The sequence below is a fragment of the Agelaius phoeniceus genome, unplaced genomic scaffold (assembly GCF_051311805.1).
Source record: "Agelaius phoeniceus isolate bAgePho1 unplaced genomic scaffold, bAgePho1.hap1 Scaffold_105, whole genome shotgun sequence".
Classification (NCBI taxonomy): Eukaryota; Metazoa; Chordata; class Aves; order Passeriformes; family Icteridae; genus Agelaius; species Agelaius phoeniceus.
In genome coordinates this window covers 3893640-3914609 of record NW_027509873.1, presented here as the reverse complement: position 1 = coordinate 3914609, position 20970 = coordinate 3893640, and the positions used below count along the sequence as shown (strand labels likewise).

The 20970-nt window shown below is 48.3% G+C and overlaps 1 pseudogene; it reads left to right on the top strand.

Moving 5' to 3' along the window:
• The first annotated feature begins 843 nt into the window (after window positions 1-843).
• On the top strand, window positions 844-19942 carry LOC143692796 (uncharacterized; annotated as a pseudogene).
• Window positions 19943-20970: the final 1028 nt, after the last annotated feature.

The window sequence follows — 20970 nt, the reverse complement described above, 5'->3', positions numbered from 1 at the left end:
TGACTGCAATAAATTAGTAAAAAGAAAGATACGGAAACAAATTAAATCTCCCACAGCTGCTGGCTTTCCTCAGGCTCCATGGCCTATGTATTGCTAGACTTACTTCATTTAGGCAGAATATTAACTGCCCTGACTTGTTGGAGACTGACCACAAGGTCTCATCTGTGGTGAGCAGTCACTAAAATTAGCTCAGCAGAGGCATCTTCAGCTGTCCAAGTGTAGCAGAAATACATATTCTCTGCTTCATGACTGTGTGGCAACAGCTGCTGGTGTGGATTCGTCAGCGTTGCTTCATGGATTGCTCCTGGGAAGGAACTGTGTGCACAGGCACAGAATGATGGCTTCGATCTCCTCTAATTACTCCAATCGGATGATGGCCAGAACTTTTAGGCAAAAAGCATCATGACAGAATAATTTACAATATTCTCCAAACTACTCCTGTGGTTTTGATTTTCTTACTGATTAGGTTCAGTGTCTGGCCTCAAGAAATCAGTCCAGAAATAACAGGCAAACCTCAGCTTGCAAGTTTGAGTGCAAGTCTTTAATCTGCCATTTTTGCAGTATCTACAAACAATTTTTCAACATATTTGCAAAAAGAATCTCTTAGTTCTTGCTATACCTATCCAGAACCTGACTCTCTCCTTGTTTCATTTTGATTTGAGATCCAAGCATGATTTTTTTCTGGACAGGGAAGTAAGAACCAGCTGCAAATACAGACTACAAGTGTGAATCTATACTGCAGGAACTGAGCTGTAGCTTGGAATTAAAGGCAAGAAGTGATGCCATGGTAAATGTGAACATTTAGTGCTGACATAGGAGCCTTCTGCAATGCTCCACCAACCCATGGTTCACCTTGCTACAAACTCTCTTTCTGATGTTACAAAGAGGGTTGAAGAGCTGACGATAAGTAAAAAAAAATAGCCAGAATGTTAATTTTTGTTATTATGGTGAACAATGACTATCTAATAATTCAGACCTCATAGAAGTGAGTATTCAGATTTCCACTTAGTACATGCTGGCAATTTTAATTTGAAATCAACAGGTTTATCCAAATCAAGTTATCCATAGGAATTAATTTGCTCTATGATCTAACTAAAAATGCCTCATTGTCTGATAAATTTAGTAGAATTTTGCAAAGTCAACAGTCCACAGATTTTCATTTCTTGTTTAGTGGCTATTCTGCAGGAAAGCTTTTACAGACTAATCAGTTTGAATGTAATTAAATCTAGCCATTTTGGTATTAGAACAAAACCATATGACTGCACAGCCTTTTAAAAAATATTTTAAAATAAATTTTCAAATCAACAGTCTGAGTAGGACTCAGAATAAAAACTCTACCAAACTTCAACTCCATTGGAAGATTCCCTTGTCACCCTGTGAATCAACTCTGCATTCAGAAGATTAAAAGTCCCAATTATGGTGGTATTTTTTGGTATGGTTAGGAATTGGGGAAGGGTCTTCTTCCTTCTCAACTCCATGCTGCAGTGCCTTTGGGATGTGGCCTGCTGGCCGTTGTTTGTGCAGCCCTGGTATTTCTACATGAGGCAGAAAGTGCAATTGCATTTCCAGCCAAAAGCCCATGAGGAGTGGGGCAGCCGGAGCTGTGCCAGACACAGGCCAGCAGCTGTGCCGCGAGAGGGTTTTGGTCCCTGCCCGGTGCAGCTGGTGCATCTCTTCCGTGCCTGCCTCCCCTTCCCAGGTGCCCAGGGATAGCAGGTGCAGGGTTCTGCAAGGGCTATGGAACAGGGTGGGGATGTCTGCTGGCAACAGAGTGCAGCGGAGAGCAAACAGCCCAGGATGTTCCTGGAGTGTGTGACAGAGAACTTCTGACACAGCTGGTGACTGAGCCAGTGAGGGAAGGCACTGCTGGACCTGCTGTTTGTGAAGAGAGAAGGGCTGGTGGGTGACAGGAGGGTTGGAGGCGGCCTTGGGCTCAGTGCTCACAAAATGCTTGTGTTTGATTCCCAGAGAAGGAAGGAGAGACGTTGGGGAAGTGTTTACCTGCAACAAATTGTGAATTTGTTAAGCTTTAACAGGCGGTGCTGAGTCATACCTTCCCTCACACCAGTGGTTAATGTGTGCAAGTGGATATCTTAGCCTTGAGAATAAAGACAGTGGGCCTACTGAGGAGGTAGCTGCAATGCATTCAAGGAGAAGAAGGCTCTTAACCATGGAAGGAGAATTTGAGGAATGGGATGTTCACCACATGACCAGCAGAGACCCTCAAGAGACCCCTACTCTAAATGTCAGTAATTTTGGGGAAGTGATTTAAACATGTCAAATACTTTGTGAGAATGTTTAGCCTGTGAGTTTGAGCAAAGTAATGAATAAAAGTAATGAAAGGAATGTCTTAGTTCCATGGATACACACACGTGGGTGTGCATGTTTCAGGGAAGTGATTCCCCACGCACCCAGCACTGAAATAAAGTAATGCCTCTTTTCTCACACTGAGCTGGCAGTGTGGATCGGGCCCTGCTTGGTAACTTTCATTTTGGTAATTTCTATTGAAGCATAAAGAATGGTTGAAATGAGATCTTTTCCAGCTGTTTCCATCTTGTTTACCTTTTGGGGGACCAAGGTTCTGTGCTGCAGGTGAGCTGGGTGTGTGCAGAGCAGTGCAGCCCCAGAAACCCCTTGGTTTGCCCAAAGGTTGCCATGCCTTGCTCCCAGGTGTGCCCAGCTCTGGCAGGAGAAGGAGCCCGCAGCGCAGTGGGCACCGTGCCCTGCCCAGCCGGGGCTCTCTGGCACAGAGCAGCAGCAGCGCCAGCGCCGTTCAACTGCTCCTGCCTTGGCTTCCCTGGGACACAGGAGCCTCTGGAAATCAGCACCGCCAGCCGCGTTCCCAGCTTGGAGCAGCTGCTGCTGGCGGGCAGATGCTGCCAGTTCCACTGCTGCCAAAGGGGAAGAACGGCAGAACAGGGGAAGAGATGTACATACACAGCAGCCCTGGGAACATCCAATAAACATGCAGATATATGGGGTGATTGGTTAGGAATTACTTCAGCTGCTATGCCAATAGTGCTTTCTCTCCTGGTTCTGTACAATGCTTTGGGCCATTTTCTTGGTCTGGTTTCCTTTGCTTGGGTCCCATCTGAATGCTCACTTGGGGTATAGGCTGTAGGTGCTTGGGGCACTCTTGGAGCTCCTCTTGGATCCCTTCAACAACAGGGTTTGGCCCATGGGGGGAGTTTGTGCTGCTTTGTGTCAGAGGAGAACTTCCGAGGCCATTTTGTGTTTGCTGTAGGGGAGGTTGGTTACTGCTTTGCATAAATTCACAGACTAACATGCTTTGTGATGCTCTGCTTTGTCATACTTTGCTTTGTGATATCAGGGCATGGTTGCCACATCGTCGTGGTGACATCAGAAGGTTGCCTTGTTGCACGGAAGGCCTCAGTGCCAGAGCAGCCCTAGGGCTTGCTGAGATCAGGAGCATCCTCCTGATTGTGGCCTTTGTCAGTGTGTAGCTGCACACTGACAGGAGTCTTGGCTTTTGTAGTGTTGGGGTAAACTTGAACAACAGTGCTACAATGATTGAGCAACTCGCTGCTGCAGTTTGCACCATGTATGGCACTGTTTATTCCGCCTATTTCATGACTAGCCTGGCAAGTAAGTAGAGGTTTCAACTCTATTTAGGTTAGGGTGTAAGCTAAGCTGGCTTTTGCATGTCTTCCTGCTCTTTCTTAGTGACTGGGTTGATTTTGAAAGAGAAAGAGCATTAGGATGCCAGTGGTTTGGTAAAGCTCCTGTCAGGGCGTTCAGCTAAAAAGGGGGTGCCTGTAGCCACAGGGGCAGCATTTGCAAGGGAACCTGCAGGGCTTCCATTCCCTCCACGGGAGAGTCTGTGGCAGCAGAGTCTGTCATTTCCTCAGTTTGCTGGATCAAGCAGGACAAATTCCAAAATGCAGACTGGGAGGCCTTCTCAGAAGGCCTTCTAAAGACTTTGTAGTTCTCCCCAGAACTGAGGGAAAGCTTCTTTTATTCTAAATTTTGTAATGAAAGGATTTGACTGTCTATTTTGACCCTTGACTGAGTGCTAAAATAGTGATTCCCTTTGCAGTGAAGTGCAAACTCTAAAGCCATGAGTGTCTGCTCCTGAGCCCTGGAGCTGCTGCTGTGCTGTTTCACAGTAGAACTGCCACAGCTCAGGGGGATTTTGGGGAAGCTTTTCTGGGTGACTGTTTTCAGCAACTTAATGGGAATTAGTGCATGCAACTTCTGTTTTTTAAAAAAGTACCTGAAAGACAAGAGAACAAGAGCTGCTTTATCTGTTGAACAGAACAGAAGCATTGAGTGTTGAAGAACAATTTGCATTTCCTTGATCACGTTTGTATTCATTTACTGGCTAAACGGGCCGAAGTGTAGGCACAACCAAGATTATTGTCCTGATCTCTTGCTGGCTGTGTGAAAGAAGTATGTCACGTGGAGGGATGTTGATAAAGAAAAATACTCTCTGTTTGGGTTGACTTCTTCTCTTCTGTGGGATTCAGCAGCCCAGGCAGTTTTCTCACAGCCCTTGTTCATTTTCCCTTGCCCACTCCAGATCACATGATCCGTGTATTCAGAGGTGCTGATCCTGAGGTGAGTGAGAAAGGAACATTTCATGTTCCTGGTGCTTAAGAATTGTAGAGCAAGCTGTGAGCTTGGCCTGTGGCCGCAGAGTGTAGAGGGCCAGCTGGGTAGGCTGAAAGAAAATCCATTTCCATGTCTGCAGCAGCAATAACAAAGGCATCGCTGGCTTTTTCCTGATTTTCCATTTCAGAACTTTCAAGGAATGAAAAGCTCATTTTGCAGAGAGAATGTTGCTTCTTGATAGTAGCCAGGGCATAATGTTTAATTCAGAACTATTAGCAATTCTGTTGAATTAGCCCATTTAAATTCAGTCGCAGCGACTTAGAATCCCATTGTTCTCAAAGTTTCTGATTTGTCCTTAGTACAGCTGGTTGTAGAAATAGAGCTGAATAGAATAAAGTGCTGAATAGAAATAAGGTTATAAATTATAGGTAACTTTCTGTCCCTCACACTGCTGTCTGTCCACAGATCACAGAACCAACAGCAGTCTCTCCTCTGGCTCCCTCTGCTCATGGAGAGGAGGCCAAAGAGGAGGCAAATGAGGTGGATGAGCGCCAGCCTCCAGCTGTGGTCACACCACAGCCTGACCATTCTGAGCCAGTAAGTGCCAGTTGTGTGTGCTGCTGTCTTTGGTGCAAGGCAGAGCTGCAAGTTTCTGACCAGCCGGCACTTGCTGTTGCTGGCTGAGGATGCTGAGTGCTGGAGTCCTGCCAGGACCTGGTGATTGCCCCCAGCCTGTGACAGCTGGACAATGGGCTTTGATCTGTCATGCTTAGGCAGCAGCTTCCTGGCATTTGGACAGGGGCCAGCCTGGAGCATGAATGCTCCCTGATCCCAGAGCAGGGAGCATGTCAAAGACACTGTGCTCAGCCTTGTCAGATACACAGGGGACACTGTGGCGTGGAGGGACCTGTCCCCCTGCACGGACTGGCCAAGTAGCTGCAGGCACAAAAAAATGCTGATCTGACCACACAAGCTCTTTGTGGTGCTTTGTCCCCACAAACTTCTTGGGTGTGCTTACTTGGGACTATTTCAGAGACACGCTGGGGATGTAGAGCTGCTGCTTGAAGTCAGGGATTTTGGTGCCTTTGTTGTCAGGTTGCTCTTCTGCCTCTTCAGGCAGAGCAGCCAGTAGCAGAGCAGATAGGTGCTCTGAGCCTGCCTGTTTCTTGGTCTTTGATAAGCTGCAAGGAGATGACTGTGTTGTCCGTGAAGCTGGACAACTTCATTCTGGACAATTCTTGTCTAGTGTGGCAAAAGAAACAAAGTGAGTAGTTCTGAACCCTTCTTCTGAGGCAAAACCCAGACGCTGCATGTGTCTGTTGATACCTTCTATTGTGTAGTTTGCTTTGAAAACTGCATTGGAGCCTGGAGTGGGAGCAAAGCTGCAAGTCCTTGACTGCTGTCTTGTAATGCTAAAACCAGGATGTACACCTTGCAATGATGCCTGCTGTATCTGAAGTGAAGTGGGCACCTTTGTGGCTGGGGAGCTGCGTGGGCCAAAAGGACGCAGGGCTGGCGGCCTTGAGCCGCTGAAGATGAGGCAGCGTGTGGCCAGGGGGCCAAGAAGGGCCAGGGCACGGTGGCCGTGTCAGCAGCAGGGGGGCAGCAGGAGCAGGGCAGCGAGCGTGGCCTGTGCTGGGCAGCGCTGCGGCCACCGCTGCAGTGCTGGGTGCAGCTGTGGGCCCTGGGAAGCAGAAAGTCCTTGAGGGGCTGCAGCGCGTGCACAGAAGGACAGGGGAGCTGGGCAAGGGGGTGCAGCACAAGGCCAGTGAGGAGGTGCTGAGGGAGCTTTAGCCTGGACAATGGGGGCTCATGAGGGACCTTCAGGCAGACTTCCATAGATCCCTGCCTTAGATCCATAGATCCAATGCTCAGCACAAGGGCTGTTTCCCTGCCAAACATCCCTTCACTGCATCCAAGTGCTTTAGACACTGGAGTAGGTAACACTTTCATATTTTGTTTGTTTATTTGTTTGTTTGTTTGCTGGAAGGAGAAGCCTTGTGTAATTTCTCCTTCTCCAGGGAGCAAGGGAGCTTTTGCTCAATCTTTCCTGCCCTTTTCCAGCACTGTCAGAAACACATCACTTTCAGGTTAACGGCTCCCGTGTCTTTTGGCAGCCCAGGGAATCAGTGTGTGTTGTATTTGGGAATTGAGCAGGAAATCAATGCCCTTGCATTCCAGCTGGTGCTCAGAGATTAGAGGAGCTGGGAGGGGCTGGGCTGCATTTCTGATTCCAGCCACTTTAGCACCATCAGTGTGCTCGAGTCCAAGAGAAGAACTTGCCCGAGCACAGATGCACAAAGAGTGCAGTTCCCAGTGCAACGCTCTGGGTCTGATTGCATTCCATAAGGACCCACACGCTCCAGATTCCCCAAGAGTGTGGGTTACTGAAGCAACAGGAGAGCAAGTTCAGGATGGCTGCAGATCGGGGCACTGCTACCGAGTGTTGATGTGTGTAGCGACAGAAAGGACAGTATTGATTCAGGGTGACCCCCACGTGGTGAATAATGTGCTTCGACTCTATGATTTAGAAGGTTAAACAAATGCTTTCTTAAGCTACGTTATATCACACTAGTACTATATTAAAACTATACTAAAGAGATACTATACTAAAAAGCTACTAAAGAAAAACTTGTGACTGTCTCCAGACAGTCATGACACAGCTTTTATCTAATTGGCTAATCAAGCTAAACAGCTATCACTAAAATCCAATTAACAAATCACTTTCAGTAAACAATCACTAGAACACATTCTACATGTACTAAACAACAAGAACAGCAAGTAGAGATAATAATTGTTTTCTCTTCTTCTCTAAGTTTCTCACTACCTCCCCTTAAAAAAAACCTAGGAGAGAGAATTATATCTCTCTGTGTTCAAAGAATGTAAATACCACAGCACAGTAAAGAGAGATTATAAAAGTGAGATGTCTGTCTATCTATCTATTTGAATCTTCCTGGCTCTGCTCCAAAGCAGTGGAAGATGCAAAGCTCACCTAAAGGCATCCCTTCAGGAGAGGAGTAGAGACAAGTTCCATTGACTGATCCTGAGCAGGCAGAGATGTTTCCCCCTCCAGAGATGGTTGTTTTTTCCCCTCATGTTTTCCTACTCCAGCCTTTTCTGACCTGAAGCCTTCTTTTTATCCTTTAAATTTTTGCATGTCCTAAGGGAGTGGAACTATCCCATGCTGTAGTTGGGGTCTGGTGACTTTGCCCATACATGCATTACATGACACATGGTTTCCTTCGCTGGCATCCCCAGGGCTCTGTAAGTGCATTTGTTAATGGGGCCTTATGAGAAACTCTGTTACTGCTGGTCAGAATTCTCAGTTGACAAAAGAGGGAGAAGAAACACCTTGGTCCTCCTCCATATACTGAGATGGCCATAGAGGTTCTCTGGCTTCCATCAGAGATCTTTGCATGCATCCTTATCTCCTGAATGACCCCATTTTCTAACAAGAGTGTAGATGTCAGGAAGGAGGAATGCTGGTGCAGGCCTGAAGGGAATGTGAACTCCAGAAGTGTCTCTCACAAGGAGTGAGCTCACCCAGGAAGCCACCTGCAGGGCCAGGATGGAGCTGTGGGACAGGGCGGGGTGTCAGTCACCACTGAAAGACAAAGAGGACATGGCAGAAGCAGAGGGAGGCCCTCACCAGACCCTTGAGAAATGCCACACCTTCCCTGTCAGCTGCCTGAGAGGCTGTTGGAGCTTCAGCCCCAGATGGCCCCTGATTGTAGGGCCAGGGTCACTTTGGAATCTGTGCCTCCCCACGGGCAGAGAAGGACCCAGCAGAGCAGCAGCACAGCGCTTTGGGAGCGTGTGAGCCCAGCAGTCTTTGAGTCTTGGCCCACAAAGGTCGTACGGGAAGGTGAAACCCATCTTCTCTTGCTTTCTGTGCAGGTGCTTCTAGAGAAAGAGCAGGAGCAGACTGCCTTATCTGAGATGCCATGCCAGATTCAGGGAGAGCTGTTCCCTGCCCGAGAGCAGGAAGAGCAGCTCAGGCAGCAGGTGGAAGAGCCACAGGAGAATGGCCAGGTAAGCCTGACTGGCCAGGGGACAGAGGGAAGGGCAGGAAGAGGGGCATAAACCAGAGCTCCTGGGACTGAGGAGGCCAGGAAGTCCCACAGGCACTGAAAGGACAGAGCCTTGGAATCTGCAGAGACCAGCACCGGGACAGGATGGTTACAGTGGAAGCAGAGCTGGGGAGGGAAGCAGAAAGAAGGGGCTGAATAAATGTGATTTTGAGGCTAAAAGAGGGAAAAGCTGATCTTGATGGCAGCTCTCAGTCACTTGCTCTGCTTTTGTGTGTACAGAACATCAAGGCAGAGCCACAAGCAGAGCTGCCTGAAGCTCAGAGTGACATCATGGCAGCAAAGAGGAGGAATGAAGACATCCAAGAGGAGAAGAATCTCCCTATGCAGAGGGGCAATCAACAAAAACAGGTGAATGAAGGAATGGCAGCCACTCCACGCATGAAAGAGAGTCCTTTCCGTTGTTGTTTACAGAAAATTGATGAACAGGTGCAGGCACAGCTGCAGGAAACTGAGGCTAGGATCAAGGCAAGGAAGAAGAGGCTAGACGAAAAAATTAAAATCATCAAAGAGAAAATTAATCGCCTCCTTCAGGAACAAAAGGCTCTAGAAAAGCAAGTGAGTGAAACAGCAATAGCCACTGCAGTCACCCAAGGGGTGGTTTCTGCCCTCCTTGCCTTTCCAGTGCAGAGCAGCAGGGGGTGGGTGATGCCTCTGAGGCCATCCTGATGAGGCCTCTGTCAGAGCTGCTCTGAAGGGCACTTCCTGGTCTGCTGAATCTCAGCTGATGCTCTAGACAGTGGCATTACTCCCTTGGCCATTTAGCCAGCACTCATCCGAATGAACTCCTGCTGGCTTCTTCCAGGTGACCTTTCTTGAGGTGTTTGTGCAGGTGAACATGGTCACTCACGTAGATCTGGAATACGAGCTACAAGCTGTCTGTATCCCTTGTGAATCTGCTCCTGTCCTTTTCTTTGCTTTCTTCCCAGTCGATGACTCCTGGCTGACAGGGACAAGCTGTAGTCTCTGACTGCTTTGTTCTCTTTGACTTGAGGTGGAAGTGTTGCCATCCTACCTGGCAGCCTGCAGAGAGCTCCAGCAAATGACGGGCAACCAAGAGCCCCGAGGCTGGCATGAGGCCCAGGAACTGAACCCTCCAGAGATGCTGCAGGATGAGCACGTCCCGAGGAAGGTGCAGAAAAAGAGAATTTCATGGCAGGAGGTAGAACATTAGAATGAGGAGCTGCAAATGTATCTGCAGACCTAGGAGGGGGAAAGGAGTCTTTGGGAGGAAGTGGAGTGGTCGTTGCTGCAGTCATCCTTTAGAACAAGAAACTGGCTATGACCTCGAGTAAAACCAGCCTTTGGTTTTGACCATTTGGTTTCACAAGTAGACATCCAAAGCAATCCAGTTGAAGAGCTCTGCATGTGGCTGACAGCAGCTTCCTAAGGGCTTGCATTTCAAATGGCAATCTCTCTTGCATTTCAGGGCAATCTCTGCCACACCTTCCTGACATAAACTCATTTCTTGTCTCAGACCTACACCGACTCTGACACTGAAGCTGCTGCAGAAGCAGCAGTGCTGTCCCAAGGAGCCTTTGCTCTCCAGCTGAAGAAGTGGAGCCTGAGCACTTGGTTCACCTCCCGTGCTGACCCAGCTGCTGCTCAGCAACAGGAGATGGCGGGTGACTCCCTGGAGCAACTGAGTGCGTCTGGTATCTTTCTTATCTGAGGGACAGTGTATTGTGTGCACGTGTCAGCATAGCTGTACCAAAGGGTTCTCCTTGGTTTAGTGTCACAGAAGTGCTGGCGTTGCTCCGAGGCAGCAAGAGAGAGCTCTGGGTGTTCCTGCTGCCTCTGAGGGCAGCTTAGACTGGCTGGAGTTTGCCTGGGCTTCCCTCTCTGCCGAAGGCAGAAGCAGGGATTGTTCCTGGATCAGCAGAAGGCTGTGACTGCTTGAGTCCTAGCCACTGGCAGAAGCTCTGCTGAGATCAGTCTCTAGGAGAACACATCAAGCCCTTTGTGATTCTGCAGCACAACCCAATGAATCTGCTTCTTGCCCTTAACAGCTGCCAGTGCTGTGCTCTCAGAGAAGATCTGGTAGGGTTGAGAAGGGAGCCCAGTGGATTCTGTGTCTACCATCACCTGTTGGGACAAAAAGGGCACTGATCTGCGCCTCGGTGTGGCTGATCTCAAAGCCCATCGTGTTGTGTCCTGAATGGGGGCAACAGCTTGTACAGGGCTCAGGCTCACTCTGGCTTCTTCCAGTCAGTGCCTGTCAGTGCTCATGCTTGGGCTTTGCCAGCCCTGTTGTGGTCGCTGCCCTGCCCCTGAGGGCTGGTGGGAGTGCAGAGGCTGGAGCCTTCCTTAGCTGGGAGGGTCCCGCTGCTGCCCGGCTGCTGCAGCGCGGAGCTGCCTGAGGCAGCAGCCCCTTCTCTGGGCCGGCTGCTGCGTCGCACGGCCCGGACTCACAAGAGGGTCAGCATCTCCTCTGGGCAGCTCTCTGTGTCACAGGGTGCCTGAGGAGCACTGCTGTCCTCTGTGCCCATGCCCGCTGTGCCGAGTTGGGAGGATGGGGACGTGTGCGGTGCCGAGAGGGCGAGTGCAATGGGAGCGACTGATCCGCGCTGTCGGGGTGGAGAGAAGCGGCGTGGTTCTTCACGCGGGGCACGGGCAAGGGCGTCTTTGAGCTCAGCCTGCTCATAAAGGCTGAGGGCCCTGATGCTGAAAGCCCCGTCGGGATTGCTTCTAGCATGAGCTGCTCTGGTTTACAAACGCAGAGGCATTCTTCTGGCAAACTGCTGCAAGCTGGAAAAGATGGGAACACTTGGCAATAATTCCTCCTGTTCTGAACTTGACATCTGTTCAGAGGAATTGATTCTAGATGTCCAGGTGCATTTAATCTTAGCAAGTAGGAAACCTTTTCTAAATCTCACAGTGTTTATTCCCAAGAAAACAAAGGCACTGTTAGTTCCAGCTCTCCTTAATGTTTCTAGATGACAAACTTACTTGCCTTGGTAGGTGTTCTCTTCTGGTCTCAGTCTCTGGATGTATCTCCCTGTGCTTCCCTGTGTGTCTGCTGTCAAGAGGTCTCTCACTTCAAAGGATGCTAGAAATCAGTCTCTGTGCCAGCCACTTGTGCTGTGGACCTGCTGTTCTTTTCTTGTTGTTCCAGTTCCTGTTCCTGTTGTTGTTAGCCAGCTGTCCACAAAGGGAGGGCTCAGAGCCCCAGCCAGTGGGGCTGCCTTTTGTATCTCCTAGAAGCTGGGATCTCTGCTTTAAAGTGAACATCTTGCATTTTGTTTCCCTCAGGGAGAATGGCGAAGATGGAAAATCCTATTATAAAATACATTGAACTGGAAAATATTGGCAGTGGGTGAGTCCAAGCAATGTTAATTTTACAAAACTATGCATCAGGTGTTTTGCTGGTGGAATAGGTATCAAGTGTGAAGTCAGACAAGCTGCAAATGTGTTCAGGCACTGGGCTTAGATTGTCAGTGCTGATCAGAATTTCTAAGTGTGCTCAGAAGGCATTGTCAAAGACATCTCCATGCTTCCAGTGTCCTGCAGGTCTTAGGCATTTACAGCACAGATCTCCTGCGTGGGCTGGCTTTCACTGCAAGATCTAAATGGCTTCTCCTTTCTCTGCTTCTGTTTTGTTTCTAGGACTTTTGGAGATGTTTGTAAAGCACTCGACACTGCCACAGGAGGAGAGGTAACTGTCAACAGCACCTGCAGATTCTGCTGCACTCGAGGGCTTTCCCCTCTGGTGTGAGCTGTGGCTGGAGCTTTGGGCAGAGCTGTGCTGAAAAGGCACAAGAAGCACAGACTGGTGCCAGCCCGCAAAATGCATTTGGGACTTTGTCCTCCTCAGCTGCCGGAAGGAAGGCACGGAGGGCAGCGGTTCCTTTCAGAGAAGGACGCGCTCACTCGCTCTCCATTGCTGAAACAAAGGTGGTGCCTTCGAGCACCTCACTGCTCTTTGGGGCTACAGCTTCAGAGTCCTGAATTCTCATTTCTGGCTGCCAGCAAATACATCTGAAAGTTACTGGTGGTTCCTTAGCCACCTGCTGCACTTGGGAACTGCACACAGGGAGAGATCTGCAAGGCGTCCCTGAAAGCCCTAAGCCCTGCCCATAGCCCAAGATGTATCCACAGAGTTTTAAGGCATGGATTGCTTCTTCTGAGTCGCAAACAAAGCAGCAGAGAGTGTGGTCAGAGCTTTGTGGGTGATAACTGAGACACTGCTGTTACCAAGTGGTCAAGGCAAAATGTCAGTGGCCCCACGTGTCCTGTAAGTGGCTCCCAAGGGAGCAGAGAAATGGGCTGTTGGAACGTCAGTTCCTAATTACTGCAGTGCCTAATCACAAGGCAGTTTGGCACAGCTCAGCTGTGTCATTGCAAAATCACTCGCTCCATGTGTCTTGTGGTCTCGTGCCACCAACCTCTCAAGTTACTGATTTTCAATGTCATTTTAGGTGGCCATAAAGAAAATACATCTTCAAGGACTGAGGAAGAAGGAACTAAAAGTCAATGAACTCATGGTCATGAAGGTGAATAGGAATCCCAACCTGGTCAATTGTTTAGACAGGTGAGTTGTGCTTTTGTCCCATGAATGTTTGTTCACATATTGCAAACATGCAAGGTAAAATCCCACTTTGGTCACTGGCAGAAAATAGAGCTGTAATTATTGGCTAATTATTATTGCTCTTTTCATCTCCAGTGGATGGGAAGAGATTGCATTTTGTCTGCATGAGTCTTCGCTGGCACATGGTATTGGAAAATTGTTCAAAAACCCGGATGAGTCGTGTCTTACTAAATCAATGATCTCTATATTCACAGCCACCACTTTGTTTTGGAGCTTGATTTTTTTCAAGTGTCTTCTTACGTCCAGGTAAACTAACAAGGATTTCCCTTGGATTGTTGCCACTGTTTTCCATTGCTATGCATGCCAGGAAGACTAGGTGCTTTTTTCCAGAAACACCATGCGCGACAGGCTTTTTATCTGGGCTGTTACTAAACTGCACATTTTGCTTGCTGCCCATCTAAGACATCTCCTTTTTCACAGCTGTGCCTTTCTCCTTGAGACTGCACAGATGGCAAACAAAGCACAGCCAAGAGGGAATGTCTATTCCTTTATTTTGTCTTTGTCTCAAAGGGACCTGAAAAGAAGAATCAACCCGTCTTTTCCACACAGCAACCTAGCCATGTACATTCATCTCCACGCCCTTGTTTCCTTCTTTCAGCTACCTTGTGGGTGAGGAGCTCTGGCTGGTTATGGAGTACATGGATGGAGGCACTCTGAGCAATGTCATCAGCAAGACCTACCTGTCTGAAGATGAGATGGCAGCCATCAGTCGGGAGGTCAGCAATCCCATCCGTGTTTCCAAGGGCTTGGGCAGGATTGTCTGGGAAACAGGGGCTCAGAGCTGGAGTGATTTCCTGTGCCAAGCTTTGTTTCTGTGTTGCTGCTATTCTATGGGCAAGTAAAAGCATCTCAAGTGAAAGGCCTGCCAGTGCCCCTGCACTCCCTGTACTCAGTGCCAGTACTCTTATCTCCTGCTGTTGTATTCTCGCTCTGTCTCTTGTATTTATATTTGCTGTTCTCCACCTTGCCTCTCTAAATGTTTGCCTGGAGTCTGTCTTCACTGCATTCCTTGCCTGTAAAAGCAAAGGTGCTGGTGGCAGGATTTGAAATGATCAGCAAAGAAAAAAGACTCATGTCTCACAGTCCTCCGCTGAAAAGGATAGTAGTGCAGCCAAAATGCTCTTTGCTCCCGGAAAGTGACTGGTGGGATACTTCCAAGCCTGTGCTGAGGCCAGCAAGAAAATCTTTGTCATGCAGCCTCCCACCCAAAAGTGATCCGCTTCACACCAAAGGGAGGGACTTTTCCTTTCAAAACCCCTCCTTTGTCCTCTGCATGGAAAAAGCACGTCCACTGCAGCAGGAGTCATCCTGGCTGGTTTGCAGGGCACAGCCTACAACAGCAGGTGCTGTTGCTCTTTCAAAAGCTGACGTGCCTTTCCTTAGAAAGGTCCTGCTCTGCAAGTGTTGGAGCAGCAAGCTCTTCCTCTCAGTGGCCATTACTGTTCTGCCATTACTCCCCATTCCCCTGGAGAGGGAATCTTTTAGATTCTTTGTTTCCTTTCTTGTGTGATGAAATCACATCACTCATTTTTGCCCTCCTGTTTCTGTTTTCTCGCTCAGTGCCTGCAAGGACTGCATTTTCTGCACTCAAACCGCGTCATCCACCAAGATGTGAAGAGCTGCAACATCCTTCTCAAAACCGACGGCTCTGTCAAGCTGGGTCAGTATATTCTTGGTCAGGTGCAGCGTTCCAGGGATGTGGGTGTGGGGCTGCTTGGAGTGACTGCCAGCTCCCCAGAAATGGTGCTGGTGGCAGTGCAGGGACCCCTGCTGCGAGCTGAAGGCACAGTTGCAACGTGCACAGAGGTATAAGGAACCACAAGCAGTCAAGAGTGGCGTTGCTCTGTGTGTGTCCCTTCCAGACAGAGGGAGCTACAATCTAAAGCTTCAGGGGCATAAAGTCCACTGCTGTGAGCAGCGTTAAGAAACCTGGGTTTTTTTGGAAACGGCCAATTTCATACTCCCTTGGCTAAAGCCCCAAGGAAATCGAGCGTGCACAGTTCTCCAGGAGATTCAACAGCACATTCTTAGCCTGAGAGTGGGGAATTCTTTTGCTTGGTTTCCTAATTGGAGCTGGCTTTCATGGTTTGTTGTTTTCTCCACAGCTGACTTTGGCCTCTTTGCTCAGCTCACCCCTGAGCAGGGCAGGTGGAGCTGCGTGGCCGGCACTCCTGGGTGGCTGGCGCCTGAAGTGGTGACAGGTCAACCATATGGCCCCAAAGTGGACATATGGTCTTTGGGAATCGTGGGCATCGAAATGGTGGAACGAGAAGTTCCTCACTGGAATGCAACTCCTGTCTTGGTAAGGTGCAAATACTCACTGATCCCACTGTCTTTCTCACCTGTCCCATGTTCTGTGTGCCATTGGACAAAATCCCATTGCCATCTGCTGGAACCACTTCCACCAAGGTCTCCTTCTAAAAATGCCCCTGCAACACATCAGCATCTGCTGTAGCTTTGGTTGTATCAGAAAGGGAAGTGGCAGTTCAGAAACCTAACCAGTTCAGAAACCTGCCATTTTGGCCTCCAGCCATGCCTGACATTTCTCACTTGTTTTTTGAACAATGTTGGAACTCTGTTTCTGAAGGACAAGAATTTTTCAGTGGAGAGGGTAGACATGTGATAAATATCCTGAGAAATGGAGGTTAGACCTTCCCAGTTTCAATTTTATAGAAAACATAAGAAAAAAAGGAAAAAGAAAAGTAAACAAAAAAGAAAAAGAGAAAAAACCTACTACCAAAGCAATGCCCAAGCAGTTCTGCTTGCTTTCTCATTTTTGAAACACAGCTCTTCTCTTCCATTCTGTAGCATCTTTTCCAAATGCTGTGGGTCTTCGAAACTTTCAGGCTTTCAAGTCATCTGTACATGGTTCAGTCATGTGTGTGGGTGGCCTGGATAAGTTTAGGATGTGTTTTTCTCCGACTGCAGTTAGAATTGTTTGCCAAACCCTTGGCTGTTTCTTGGTACTTTAACAAGTTGATGAGCTTGCAGGCAGGTGCCTGGGCTGGGATCCAACGTGGGCAGTTGACACCGGTGCTGTGTTTCTTTACCACAGGAGCAGGGCCATCCCTGGCCTGCACAGTTCTAATGACAGGGAGGACTCCAGCTCCCCACCATGGCCAGTGGCTGAGCTCAGCTGAGAGTCAGGATAAAACCCTCTTTGTCACCTCTGGTGATGTGGGAAAAGGAAAGAAAGCCGCATAAATTATTTGTACACAAGGGGAGTGCATTGCCATTTCTGGATTTGAAATTCTCCTTTGGGTTAAAGAGGATAATAGCAAAGTCTCTTTGGTCACCATCTATTTCAGTGCCACAAGCACAGAGTTATCGTTACAGTGGTGGGCATTTTTATGGAGACTCCAAGGCCTCTTGCCATTCATATTTTTGTCTATTTGAGATGGATTCTGCACGTTGAGGTTTGGAACTTGGAACTTGGAACTTGATAGTTCCAAGTTGGTGTCCTATGTTTCTAAATACCATCTTGCAAAAGCAGAATGAGCTCTGTCCCTCTGACTTGTCAGCATGTTAGAGCTTGGTTCCACACGAACCACACTGGATAACGATCAGCCAATGTCTTGCCAATCTACACTGTAATTCCTTGGCCTGAGGAGTATCAGAAAGACCTGCTGAGCTCCATGGACACTGTCAGCTGCATGGAAGTGAGCATCCTTGGCCTTGCTGAAGAAACTGGAGCTCAGCTTAGGTTAGATGCTCTTGAGCAGGAGAAAGGCTGGGATCGTCAGGTGTTTCCAGAGGCCGGCGTGCCCAGAGGGACTGAGCTCTGGGGAGCAGCTGGATGTTTCTGCACATCATGGAAAGGGATTGCCAGACAGCTCAAGCCTCACCACAGGCAAACACTCCCCAGCTCTTCTCAGGCAACATTTGCTTTGGGTTTCAAGTTGTTCCCACTTGTCTGTCTGTGAAGATGCCCCTAAAACCACAAGGCAAGCCTCTCAGAACTGGTGTTACATTTCCAGAAATGAAGAAAAGAAGCCCAAACACAAGAAAGTTGCTAAGGCACCGGTTTTTAGAGAGGAACTTACCCCACTGTGCAGTTTCTTCTCACTGGGAAACATGCTTCAAACTGGGGCATGAGGGTGTAAAGGCCACAGAGTCTCTTCTGCTTCTTGTGCAGTGCTGCTGAAACACTCAGTGATCGTGTTTCTCTCCTAGCCCAAGCCACATTCTGCACGTCACCAAGCCAGAGCCTGGTGATGTGGAGAGCCTGCCAAAACCTCCCATTTGTTTCCTGGCACTTTCTGGGATGGGCCTACCATTAATGCATTGACTTGAGTAGCCAAATGAGTAGAGGGTGACCGTAGGGATGGAACCTCTCCTTCTGATTTGACCATGAAAAGTTTTTCTTTTCCATGTAAGGAAAGCAGAAATTTTCAGGCTGCTGAGAGACAGAGCTGCAGGTGGCTCCTGTGTGTCCAAGCAGGTGTTTTCATCCCAGTACATTTGTGCATGCATCTTAATGTGTCTGTGTTGAAGATGAGATTCCAAATGTTTGTTTCCTTACCTGAGGAGCACCTGGTGGATTTCCTTTCTTTCCTTCCAATTCCCATTGTTTTCAAGAACAAAGCAAAAAGCTTGATTAGTTTTGTTTTATGGCAGCTGCTCTTAAGGGACCAAGAAGCACTGCAGAGATACTTTTCCATGTACTAACCCTTGGATATAGTAGAGTTAGTATAGCAAAGTCCTTCTTCCAAAAAGCCTCTCAAGCTGGTATGAATCTTCAGGGAAGGAAATGTGCTTGTGGTGATGTAGTTCCCACTAACTAGGTCAGTCAATGAAATCAGCTGCTAAGGCAAGATCTGTGGGATGTTGGAAAAGCTGTGGCTGCATCGGAGTTTGGGTTTTTGGTTGGTAAAGGAAAGTCATCTCTGGGTCTCTGCCAGGGCAGAAACTGCCACTGCAGAGTGGAGCTTAATCAATGGGACCCAGGAGAGCAGTTACAGATAGGAAAGAAGCAGGTGTAGCCTGGTGTCTCCTTTTTCCCCAGCCTCAACTCCTGATAGCCACAGGAGGAAGACAAAAGCTGCAGCAGCCCAACCTATTCTCATCTTGCCTGCGTGACTTCCTGAGCTGCTGCCTGCAGAGAGACGAGGCGCGGCGCTGGTCTGCCAAGGAGCTCCTGCAGGTAAAATGTGAAGGGGCTGCAGGTGAAACAGGGTCTGAGGGATGGGCTCCTCCTCCACTCAAGTCCAAGGCATCAGATGAGCCCCCTTCCTCCTCACCTCCACTCTTGGTGCTCTTCAAATGAAAACAGTGAGGAATCCTAGACTGGGCTGGGCTGGCAGGGCCCTGTAAAGGTCCTGTGGTGCAAGTGTCCTGCAATGAGCAGGGACATCTTTAAAGAGATCAGGTTGCTCAGAGCCCTTTGCCACCGGAGCTGGAATGGTTGCAGGGATGGGGCACCTACAAGCTCTTGGGGCAAGCTGTGCCAGGGTGGCACCATGCTCCGAGTAAACAAGTTCTTCCTTAGACCTACTCTGATTAGATGCCCTTTGTGTTTAAAAATATTTGTCCATATCCTATTGTAACCGACCCTGTTAAAGATGTCCCCCACTTTCTTCAAAGCTACTCTGAAGTCTTGGAAAGTGGCAATAAAGTCTCCCTGGGGCCTATTCTTCACAAAACTGAATAACTCCACCTCTTCTCTGCATTTCCTGAGCAGAGAGGTGCTCTGTCCTCTGACTGTTTCTGTTGCCCTCTTTTCTAATTTGGTGGAGTGTTCAGTTTTATCTAATGGCAAAAGAATTGAAGCAGAGCAATTCAGGGTACAGAGACATGAAATGGTGGTCGAGGAACCCAAGGAAGCCAGTCCCAGCTGAGCAGTCAGAGATTTGGCTGTGGCAGGAGGGGCTGTGGGGGCTCACTGTGAGCCTCTGAGGGGCCCTGGTTTGTGCCCCCCAGCCCAGCCTTGGAGGTTTCTGGCACGCAAACAGGGACAGCTGGGAGGGACTTGTCCCAGCCCCATCTGCTGCCTGGCACGCTCAAGCAGACGGGAACTGCGCCAGGGTTACTGCCAGGTTGTGTGGCAGAGAGGGAACTGCAGGACCCAGTGCCACTGGGCTGGCCCTGCTGGGAAGGAAGGTGCCATCCAGCACACGAGGGGCAGGGCATGGAAAGACAGACATTGCTTTCTGTCCCTGTGGGAATTAGCACAGTGCCTGTCTTTCAAAGACAGGGACCTATGTGAGTCATTGGAGTTTCCTGAAAGGAAGATAACTCAGGGACAGAAAGCACCATTTCTAGAGCACTGGCAGGGCAAAGATCCCAACAAGATAAAGAAACCTGAATAAATGGATGAGCGGGATTCTGGGCCAGGTTTGCCTGTGATGGCAGGGTCCTGCACATGACTGCTGGTAGCAGATGGTGCCATTGCTCCTCTTTCTGGGTCTTTTTAGGACCCAGAGCAATCCCGATTGAGCCTGTGAAGCACTGAGCTTGGAAAGTAATGGTTCACTCTTCACTGTTGTTTGTCTTTTTGTTGTTTGTTGTTTGTTTGTTTGTTTGTTTGTTTGTTTTAATTTGTTTGTTTTCTTTTTTTTGTTTTTGTATTTGTTTTTGGGTTTTGGGGTTTTTTTGTGAACAGCATCCATTTGTAACATCAGCTGAGGCTGCATCCACCCTGAGACCACTCATCATCTCAATGAAGAGGAGGATGGAGAAGCAAACAGTGCTATAATCATATCAGGACCATTTTCTCCATAGCCATCTTAGAGTAGGATTTAGAGTAGGACTGTAGAGTAGGATTTAGAGTAGGAGTATGTGGAGAAAAGACAAAAGACTGCACAATTCAATGTGAATCAAGGACAAGCCATTTATTGTGCTTCTAAACATAGTTTATAATTAGTTCCTATCCTATAGGTTTCTATAGACATGCATTGTTTGGTTGGTTGCTGCACTTTGTCCAGCATCTCTTGACTGGTAGCTCTATTTTGTCCTGAGGCAAGCACGCATCTTTTCCTTAATCTAATTGGTAGATGCTGTAAGGGTCATTTTATTTGGGTTGCTACCCCTTTGTCTGTCAGCAACTCTTCTGCTTCACCTTTTTATCCACAAAGTTGAATGCAGCTTTATTAAAAACCTGACCTAGTTCTAGAAGGTTAGTTAGTTTAGTTAGCTCCAGAGGTTAGGCTGGTTCATTTAGTGCCTGTCCATTTTTCTGCAAATACCACCCTACAGGATTATAGAGTAGGATTGTAAAGAAATAAAGTTTCTGAAACTTTACCTCATCTGGAAGAATCCTTTCTTTCTCACCCTGTGAACAAGTGAGCATTTCCTTCTGAGTTGTCAGCTGTCTATTAAAGGTGCAAATGGCTTCTTTGATGTTGTGAAAAGTACATATTACAGGATAGGCTCTTCACAGATATTAAAATGAACATATATATATATATATATAAATTAATATACTATATGTGTTATGTTATCTTAGTCAGTAGTACTGTATTTTTTTCAGTAGTGTGGTATGTTGCGGTGTGATGTCATGGTTTGCCTCAGATACCCCAGGTTCCTCCCTGATAATTCCCTGCCAGGTGTGTCAATCATCCCTCCTTTCCACACCCTGACCCCTGCTGAGCGCTGTCTGTCAATCCTGGCATTCCAGAAGGGCGGCGAGTGATTGGCAGAATTCAAAAGATGCCCTCCCCTCCTGGAAGGACATTGGGCCATCCAGGTGTCCTCAGTCCCTTGAGACTTCCCCGCCCCGTACCT